The sequence below is a fragment of the Lycium ferocissimum genome, chromosome 6 (genome assembly GCF_029784015.1).
Source record: "Lycium ferocissimum isolate CSIRO_LF1 chromosome 6, AGI_CSIRO_Lferr_CH_V1, whole genome shotgun sequence".
NCBI lineage: Eukaryota > Viridiplantae > Streptophyta > Magnoliopsida > Solanales > Solanaceae > Lycium > Lycium ferocissimum.
Window position 1 is genome coordinate 9,301,703 of NC_081347.1, and position 11,331 is coordinate 9,313,033.

The 11,331-nt window shown below is 33.0% G+C and overlaps 1 pseudogene; it reads left to right on the top strand.

Moving 5' to 3' along the window:
* The first annotated feature begins 5,442 nt into the window (after positions 1-5,442).
* LOC132060628 (uncharacterized) lies at positions 5,443-7,833 on the top strand (annotated as a pseudogene).
* Positions 7,834-11,331: the final 3,498 nt, after the last annotated feature.

The window sequence follows — 11,331 nt, forward strand, 5'->3', positions numbered from 1 at the left end:
AACATTACTAAAAAAGAAAGTGTGCCACGTAAAACGAAACCATCCAAATTAATATTGTTCAGTTTTTAATTTCCATTCATTTTGTAAACTTTCTTTTCAAAATCCCCCAATTTCACAAGCTGGCTTTGAAGATTTGAACTTTTCTTCACCTCAGCTGCATTTTTGGCTCCAACTAGAGGTGGCAATGGGGCGGGGCGGGTGCGGTGTGGGTTCTGTCTCAACCCGCAAAATTTCAAACCGCCCTGCACCCGCCCCGCATTGCATTTTCACCCGCATTAACCCGCACCGCAACATACCCGCGTCCACCCCCCCCCCCCCCCATCGCCCCGTAGGTTTTCACTCTTTGTTATGAACATTCAGTAGCCTATTGCATATATAAAACAGAGGACTAAAGCTTGATCCATTTAGAGACGAAATATCCAAAAAATGAATTATTTTTCATTCAACAGCTAACCAAGACAGATTAATTTTGATAGCTACAGTATTAAATTTGACTCATGTTTAGTAGTTACTTGACTAACTTACAGAGAGCTAATTTCCAAACAGAGGACTAAAAGCTCTGTTTCATTCTTTTTTCTTTTTTCCCATTTTTCAAAATGAAAAAATAGAAAAACTTAATTCAACAAGATTACTTACATGTATTGAAAAACAAAGAAGAGGGAACTTTTTATTTTCAAGGAGCATGGAAAACTTGCGTTTAAAATATCCATAGGCCATCATAGTTCCAAGGAAATCGGTCTTAAAACATGTAACCCACAACCCGCCCCGCCCCGCACAGGATTCTCAAAATATTGCTTTAACCCGCTCCGCACCGTGAAAGGACAAACCCGCACCGCCCCGCACCCGCCCCGCACCGTTGCCATCCCTACTGCCTCCAACCATATCATGAAAGTAGCAGATATCCAACGGTTAGTCGAGGCGCATGTAAGTTTTGTTCGGAGACCACCTTAATAGATTGAAAAAAAAATTAAAAAGAGTGTTTGTCTTTAAATATCGTATCAATATTATAGCTTTGTTTGTTGAAACATTTTTTCCCCCAAAGTTATTTTTTTTCAATAAATGCTTATTTAAAAAGAAATAAGAGATGTCAAGCTTTTGGAAAAAATAAGTCTTCCGAGGAGTAAGCGAAAGAGCTTTTCGGTTAAAAAATAGTTTTGCTCAAAAGCACTTTTTTGAAAAGTACTTTTGAGAAAAATACAAATAGAAGCACTTTTTAAAAGCTTGGCCAAACACTAATTGCTGCTCAAAAGTACTTTTTTAATTAATTGGCCAAACACAAACTGCTTTTCGCTAAAAGTGCTTTTTTGAAAAGTACTTTTAGAAAAAAGTATTTTTTAAAATAAGCTAATTTTAGAAATTTGGCCAAACAGGCTATTAGTCTTCCCAGTCGTAACTTTTCAAGAGTATACAATATTTTATAAATCTATAAGCACTCGATTTTATAATCTACCAAAAAATAATAATAATAATAATAATAATGATACTCCGTCTGTCCCAAAAAAATTGTCCTCTCTTCTTTTTTAGTCTGTCCCAAAAAGATTATCCCCTTTCTATATGTAGAAACAATTTAACTTTATGAGATGATTTACAGCCAAACAAGTATCTAAGGCTTGTTTTGGACCAAATATTTCAAAAGTCTTCCTTTATTTTTTAAACTTTGTATCAAGTCAAAAGAGGACAATCTTTTTGGGACGAAAAGAGTAATAATAACAATGACCCGTCATTTTTCTGGAATTATTATAAAAATAAATAGTACAACTTGGAAATTCTTTTCTTAATATGCACAGAGACAGAAGGTCTAACCTAAAATATTTAATATATATTCGAGAATTATTGTTTTTTGAATTTGATATGAGATCTTTATTCTTAACTCTCAAGGAGCCTTAATTAACAAAACGAGTCGAATGAATTACAAAGTTCACCTGGCAGATCATGCAGTGTGAAATGAATGTTAACTTTTTCAGACTATTTTAGTACTAGTGAATTGGTTTGCACGAATACCTCATTAAAACTTATAATTTTTTTTTATAGTGATGAAATATTATAATTTTTTTAAAGTTCAAAAATTTTAAGCACTTTTATTTTTCAAACAAATGAATTAGATTAGTGAAATGCCTTTCTCTAACTTTGCTTTTGTATTAATAAAATATAAGTAAAGATAAAACTTATTTCCGTCAAAAATTATGTATAGAAGAAATGAACTTAAAGAAGAATTAATCAAGGTATATAGTTTATGAGTTTAAGTTTGGTGCACTGTCGGTGTATTCTTTTTTCAACACCATCAGGTAATTTCTAAGTAAAAAAAAAAAAAAAAAAATTGTAACTTTCTTAAGTTATTATAGTAATTAAGTAATTAACAGTACCTTTTAAATATAATTATAATTTAAAAGAAAAAAGACAATAAAGGCAAGTTAGAGTCCTATCGAATGGTTAACCAAAATTAATTCCAGAGTTGTACAAACTCTTTCCTTTTTCTAATTTCACGTTTTTCTATCGAACCTCATCGTTCTGATGCTTTCATGGTTTTCTTACCAATAACATCGTCCAAAGCAGTGAAGTTTTTCCCGGCTCATACACTGTGACTCTGTAGGAAGTAATTTTTCAACTCTCAAGATTAATAGAATTTGGGTAGCTTCTTCTGCTTAACTGTATGTCCTCAAACATTCACTTCAGATTTTATTTTTTTGGTTTACAATCATCCAATGACTTTTTTTTATCTCTGCTTTTACGTGTTGAAATATTATAACTTTGCATTTATTTTGTATTTAGAGGTATACTAACCTCAATGCAGCATATAACTTTTGAATTAAATTAGTAGACTACGTAACTAAAAAATCTAAATTAATATTGCACATATAAGATAGATTTTCTATGTTAAATTTCATTACCCGAATAGGGCGGACACGGGCTGCACAAGAAAAAGCTGGAATTGTTGAAGGGTTTTGAGGTCCATTTTGGTTTAAGGATTCTGCTAGTGTTTGCTGGATGAAATGGTTAAGGTTTGTTTTTGGGGAATTAAAGGATTAGAGTTGTTGGGCCGGATTATTTAATGATTTGGGTTGAAAAGGGGTCTGGAAATAAAGATAAGGTAAGACATGAGTTATTAATTATAACCACAACTTGTCTAATAACCAATTTGAAATCGATTTGAGACGAATTAATTACTCAATCAATTAATTAAGTTTCTTTGGACTTAACAAAGTAAAATACTTATTTCGTAAATACGGACTAGTTATAGTAATTAAGTCGTAAATGACTTTGATTGACTATTTAGAAAATGTACACAGTTACAAATATACTTATCTTTTTACAATATTAGTTACAAATATATGATTATTAATTAATACATTTTCAAGAAAAAATGTGTTATTAAATAACTAATTTAATATCATTTATAAAGGCACATATTTTTTAAATATTAATTTTAAATTTTTTATAATTAAATTTTATTTTTAAATTAAACTAACTGTGTAATTACACTTTTGCAACCAAACAACACGCTTGTAATTACACTATAATTACATTATGACAAACAAACATTTCATTGTAATTACAATACTATGTAATTACAAGCATGTTGTTTGGTTGCATAAGTGTAATTACACCAATTTCAATTACGAGGTGGCTTTCCAAACAGACCCTAAATGAAATAACTTCGTCATTTTAGAAAGAAAAAAACTGTACGAAGAAAAAAACCTATACGTTTGCAACTTTAATACTGCAATCATTTAAAGGTTGTAACGGTTCATTTGTCTAAAAAGACTTTTAGACTTTCTAGTACAATGTAAAATCCGAGGAAAGCTTTTGCACGTTGCTTAGCATCTCTAAAATTAAGCTTAATGCTTGTAAATCTGAGGCTTTTGCACGTGGCTTGCATCTTTAAAATTAGTGAATTTATCTGTGCTTCGCACGGTCATTAAAGACATTTTCTCTTTAATGAATTAGATCAGTCGACATTTTCTCTTTACCTTCCTATTTATCTTTCCATTTACTCATTTTCCCACCAAACTACTAACGGTTCTTTCCTATTAAATAACAAGACAAATACCAAATGCTCATCCTATTTTCATTTATTAAGGGATCTTTCCCTGACCGCGAGTCAGAAGTGCCTAAGTTGCTGGCACCGCGGGTTCCTTGTCTTGCTCGGTTTAAGGGGGGGGTGGGGGGTATGTGGCCCGGGCTGCGGAGGGTTCTAAGACGAAATTCACTTTGTTATCTAATGACAAGGCGTGAGATTGACACCAACTTTCACTCTGAGTCAAAGCTTTGGTTGGCGCAATCGTCTCTAGAACCCACCCTTCTTCTTCGTACTTGCAAGGGGGGCCGACAGCCAGTCTCTGATCCTCTTAGGTTTGGTGACCAATTCTTAATAGTAACAGTTACAAAGCTATTAAAAGGGTTCAGAAATTGAGGCCATATTTTCCATACATACAATTACATGATATACATATGTAATCCTTAATATCAAAATTCTTGTGTTTTCCTGCATTTTTTGTGATTTACATTTAAATAAAGTAAAAATATTCTTACAGTGATCAATTCTTATAGATGATAGATCATGCACGTTAAATCGTTTTGAATAATCGTCAAAGTAAATTGTGTATGCTAAATTTAACAATTTTATTACTTTGTTGTTCTTTAGAATTAACATTACACTATCTTTTATTACATATGCAACTAAAAAGTTTCCCTAGATGTGATATGAACAAAAAACTCACAATTGCGGATTAATTCTTTGAAAAATAAACAAGTCTAGTTGAGAAACAAAATATATAAAGAAGTTTTACCAGATCATGTAACGAGTGGCTGCGAATATATTTGTGTATGTACAAATATTATGTTATTGCAATTACGATTTTTGAATTACATTGTTACACATAAATAATTTTAAATGGCACCTAATTTTACTTGTCATTGTTAAGGCCGAATGGCTAAAGGTGTTGATTTATTTATTTAAATATTTTATGGGTCCTTCTCATTTGACATAGCTCCTTCATTTTCTTAAAATATAACAAATCAATTGGTTGTTAGGGAGTATATATTCGGCTCATTGCTGCAGAATGTATCACCTATTATATATTTGATTTTGAATTGTTGAGGTTGGTCTTTTTCTACATTTGGTATCAACATTGAGAATATAATTAGTACAATTGATAGTGTTATGGTGGGAAGCTGGAGAGAAATTAAAATTAATCAAAGAGTACGGATTTCTTAATTAGAATTTTTTTTATTTTCTTTAACAACCGCGCGAAACGCGGGCAAATTCCCTTATGTTATATTAGCAAACATCACAGTCATTAAAAAATCAATAAATATAATGTGAAGTTTACTAAATTAACCCTATTTATTAAATATTTATTGATAATTGAGCATATTAAAGATGACTACTTTTTTAAACACTTGTTATATTTCTCTTGAATGGTTAAAGTGACACTTATTTGGATATAATTTTTGTTGCTGATGTGACCCTTATTTTGGGACGGAGGAAGTTGTAACAACTAACAAGCACTGTACAGATTCATTTTTTTTCAACCAGCTACTATAAATCTATAATGTCTTTTGTTTATTCGCTGTCGGCATATACATATTTATAATACTGCCTCCTCGTACCAGCTACCTAAAGGAAAGCTAGGAATCTTCCTACATAATATCTCTATGTAAAGCCAATTACTACTTGATTTTCTTCTTCTAGATAACGATTTTTTTTGTGGAGCTTTTCACCTTCTAGATTCCACATCATTTCTTGTTTCCCAATTTATATCTGTGTGTATATAAATGGCTATTCCTTCTTCAGTTCTCCAAGCAAAAGCATATTGTGAATTTTGTTTAAGTATATTAAGTGCAATTACGTCTACTCTTTCTTGATTTTCTTGCTTAAAAGTTGTGAACTTTTCTTTGAAATTAAGATTATTATGGCTGGTTTAGGGGCAGAGAAGAAAATTGTGGTAGTTATTGGGGGTGGAGTTGCTGGCTCTCTTTTTGCCAAGTCCCTTCAAAACAATGCCAATATCTTCCTCATCGATGAGTAATATAAATTTCTCCTTCCACTCTTTCCTCTCATTCTTTAGTTATTTATTTACTTGTAGGCTCACTACAAAAAAAAAAAAAAAAAAAAAAAAAAAAAGGAATTTGCTACGAAATTTGTCACTAATCTGTCGTTAATCCATTGTTAATCCGTTGCTAAACAAGAATAGCGATGAATTTTGTTGTTTAGCTACAGAATTTATAAAACATGTCTTTTGTTTTAGTAGTGGTTGTAGCTAAAAGTTTTTAACTTTGATACAATTACTGATTGATCCCTTCCTTTTCTTGATTTATCATGAGGACTCATTTGCATTGTCTTATTATTTTTTATGTATGAAATGTTTACAGGAAAGAGTATTCTGAGATAACATGGGCAAGCTTAAGGTCTATGGTTGAACCTTCATTTGCTAAAAGATCAGTCATTTCTCACTCTGAATACCTTTCAGCTGTAGTAAACATCACAGACACTGATGTATTGACCAAACAAGGTAGTCAAATTCCCTATGACTATCTTGTTGTTGCCACTGATCATACACAAAATAGTGCCTCCACGAAAACTGAGAAAATCAGTCAATACTAAACAGGTAATAATGGGTTTTGATAATACGCGCAAAAAGATTTCCACAATTTGAGGCGGAAGTATCTAATATAAACACTTTATCATATCTTAAGGTGTTTAATTGGAAAATGCCATAATTTTGAATGTCTAAATGAAATCTACTGACAAGTTTTAAGGGGCTATCGATATATTTAGCCTACAAATTAACTGTTGCTTATCTCAGTTTTGTTTTTGGTTTACAGATTATGAAAAGATAAAGGCGGCTAATTCCATTTTAATAGTAGGTGGAGGTCCAACAGGTGTGGAGTTGGCTGCTGAAATTGCTGTTGATTTTGCACAAGGGACCAAGATTATTGGAATTTATCGGAGAAAGCGCAAGCAGAAAGACTCTGAATTGGCTTACTTTAAATAAAGTTGAAGTCATTTTGGGACAATCTGTTGATTTGAAATCTGCATCAGATGGCATTTATCAAACATCGGGCAGAGAAACCATAGTTGCTGATTGCCATTTTATTTGCATCGGAAAATCAATTGGTTCGTCATGGCTAAAAGAAACTATCTTGAAGGATAGTTTGGATAGCAAAGGAAGGCTAATGGTTGATTCAAATTTAAGAGTCAAGGGTCACAACAACATTTTTGGCATGGTGGATATCACTGATATTCCGGTAAGTAAATGAATCCTTTCTCAACTTCTTTAATGTTCTTGTTGCATCGGATATGTTCTTAACTAGTGAAATGCAGGAACTTAAACAAGGATATTTGGCTCAAGGTCACGCAAAAATAGCTGCCAAGAACATCGCGTTGTTAATAAAGGGATCAAAAGATCAGAAATTAGCTATGTATAAGGCAGCAACTAAGGCATTTGCCATAGTTTCTTTAGGGAGAAAAAAAGCAGTGGCTCAATTTCCTTGTTTCTCTATTGCTGGACGCGTCCCAGGCATGACAAAATCCGGGGATTTATTTGTTGCAAATACGCGCAGGGGACTTGGTCTACAACCTGATGCTTAGTGATCTTGACATCGAGCATCAGGATGTATGGATCTTTTACAAGTCGCAATATGAGTTGGTGTGTTGAGTTTGATGGTTCTTCTTTTAAGGAAATGTTGTTTAAAGTTTCATAGTTCTTCTAATAAGTGGTGTATCAAGTTCGAAATGTTATTCTAACTGATTTGTTTCCTCTTTTTGATTTTATTTTCAATGTTAATTATACTGGGGTGTGGAGTTGCAGTTTTCGTAAAGTAATATAATAGAAGTCCATTTTTTTCTCTAGTTCTTCTGCAAGCATGGGCGGATCCAGGTTCCCACAACTTTTATCCGCACATCTATAATGTAAACCCTTCAAATATATAAGAAATTTGAGCTATGGAACGTGCTAGATAATATTCCATATTGGCTTCAAATCCCGTGATCTTAACCAAGACGTGCTACATAATATTCCATATTGGCTGCACAGTATGAACATATGAGTTTTTCTTACCCGCACTGGATGCCTACATCAAATAGTGTAAACTTATTATAATTAAGTGATTTCATAAGGAGATGACGCATGTTATTAAGAAACTGAAAAAAAAAAAGTTTACATAAATAAAAGAAAGAAAATAGAATGAATGCACGTAAAGAAGAAAAAATCAGAGAATTAAATTGAGACTTACACGCAGGGTTCTTTCATCAGTTCAAAACTCGTAGTTGTATCAACTGCAGAATGATGAAGAGAAACCTTAGCCCATTCAAATAGAAAGGAAGCAAATATACCCTTAATTTTTGCAAATGGCAACCTCAAAAAATGATTCAAGAGGCAAATCTTTTCAAACATTCCCTTCAATATTGCAAAGGTATCTCTTTCTGTCTGCTTTTACAGTATGCCCGGATACATAGTGCCCCTTGAATTTTTAGCACCAAGGCTAGGCTTGGTTTGCTCAATTTTGTGCCAAGGCATTCAACAACTTTTATATATATATATATATATATATATATATATATATATATATATATATATATATATATATATATGCAAAAAATAAATTAATTTTCTTTTAATCACAATATTTTTTTTAATTAGTTGCAGTGGTGGAGCCGTCAAAGAAGGCAAAACTGATGGATGTTGATCGGGTTAGTTCTTTATTTCAGGGTGTTACAATTTAGAGCTAATCGGTGTTTGTTAATAGTTGTTCTTAGACCTTTTATCTCTTCACAAGGGATTACATGATTTTTACAACTTAAATTTATGATCCTAGAACATCATAAAATGACTAAAAACTGGACTAGGGGAATTGAAAAGAATGTCTTATCTGTTTAAGGTACAAGGTTGGGGTAGATGACTTTGGCTGACAGAGAATTACTTGAATGATTCCCTTATTGTCACTATTATCTGATTTTTTTTTTTATTTTTTGTTTGGCTTCATTAGTCTTGTGTAGGGCTATGCTACATTTCCTCGGTCAACTCTTGTTATTGGAACTTGGTTTTTAGTTTGTATTATGGTTTAATCAAGTTTGGAGTTGTGGTTGAAGCTTATCTCCTTCACCAACTAATTTAAATCAAATCAGGCAGCAGAAGGCTAGTTCGTATATTATCAATATCTCTAAAGGAATATAAAAAGATGTACTTGTCCATTTTGAGAATGGAACAAACATAATTTATGTATTGAACGCCACACTCCTGCTTTGTATCCTTCTAGGATGTGGACTAAGAAGTATTCCCTTTAGGAATCAAATTTCATTTCTACAAGGTCTTTAGATACTTTTTCCCTTCAGCTAAATTATAAATAGTAATAGCAGTAGTAGTAGTACTTACTGGGAAACACAATCACTAGATCAACACTAAAAACCGTACAAATCGTTGGCGGGGCTTCTCAAACATATAAAGGTAAGTGGGTACAAGTTGTACTAGAAAACCTGTTTATATATATATATATATATATATATATATATGCACCCGAAAGATTTAACTTCTTCAACATGTGAATTACTGAAGCATTGGCCTTGTCTTATCTAGGCCATGGGAATTTACTTCCAGGAGGTAATAATTGTGGAGATCCTCAGCAGGTTACCTTTGTGGTCTCTTCTTCGATTCAAATGTGTTTCAAAATTTTGGAAGACATTAATCTCAGATCCTTACTGTAAGATGCAGCATCTCAACCATGCCAAAAATGACGATAATTGTCGAAAGTTCTTTGTTAGCCAATTGTGCCTAATAAGGGTACATATTCCTTTTATTGTTCGTATATATCGGCAGTAGAGATTGAAGATGTACAAAAAATTGATTGCCCTTCAAACTGTAGCCAAAAAATCTATTGTTGTTGCGATGGCTTATTTCTTATCAGTTCGTAATTGTCCGGATAAGCACCTCATAATTTTGCTATGGAACCCCACCACAAGAGAATCAATGGTATTTCCCCATCCAGAATTTCCATCGGATGATCTTTGTACTTGGGGATTGGGATATGACTCAACTAGTGATGACTATAAGATCCTAATTCATCACGGAGTATGTAGTGAATTTTTTATGCTGAAAAGTGGTTCCCGGAGAAAAATTGATACTCATCCTACTGGCATTTATCCTGACTTGTCTGGTATGGACTCTTTTGCATTTGTATATGGAGCATTTCATTGGTTTGGTTCGTCTGAATTTTTTATGCTGAAAAGTGGTTCCTCAGAAAAATTGATACTCATCCTACTGGCATTTATCCTGACTTGTCTGGTATAGACTCTTTTGCATTTGTATATGGAGCATTTCATTGGATTGGTTCGTCACTAAATTATTATAATGTGGTTTAATTTAATATAGTTCACCAATTTTCTAATTTAAATATAAATCAGGCAGCAGAAGGCTAGTTTATTATATATATATAAAAAATATCTCTAAAGGAATATAAAGATGTACTTGGCCCTTCCATTTCTGAGAGATACTGTTGCCAGAGAAATTGTGCTTGACTGCCAACGTGGAGTATGTTGAACGTGGCGTTTCAGTATTGGATGGAATGCTTTGTGGTTACTGCATTTCTACTTATCTGGGAAAGGGCACTTTTAAGTTATGGGTAATGCAAGACTACGGTGTCAAGGAATCTTGGCATAAAATTTTAATTGTGGATTATCCAGATCTTTATTCAGCCATACCGAAATATATTTGGATGGAATGCTTTGTGGTTACTGCATTTCTACTTATCTGGGAAAGGGCACTTTTAAGTTATGGGTAATGCAAGACTATGGTGTCAAGGAATCTTGGCATAAAATTTTAATTGTGGATTATCCAGATCTTTATTCAGCCATACCGAAATATATGTCCCCGGACTATGGAGTGATACTCTGCTTCAAAATTTTGGATGTTGTTGGTTCAATATTCTGGACTACCCATACCCAATTTGGTGGTTTATGGAAATATGATGCCATTCGAGATTCGCTTATATACAGAAAGTTGTACTTTAGAAAACCTGTTTATATTTCTAGTTGCAAATCCGAGTCGCAGCTTTCTTCTATAATAGTCGTTCTATCAAACTGGTTTATCGTATATATATATATCGCACAAGGCTATCAAATGGCGCAACGATTTAAAACTTCTTCAACAAATGGGATCGCCTCTAACATATAACATACAAACACAACGTACTGAATGGCATAACCCACATACATGTCTTAAAACAAACAAACAGAATCATATGGCCATGGGAAACCAATATTTACAAATGAGGAATATATAAAAAAATTGGCTCCGGAGATCCTCAGCAGGTTATATGTCTAAACAGTGGTCACCA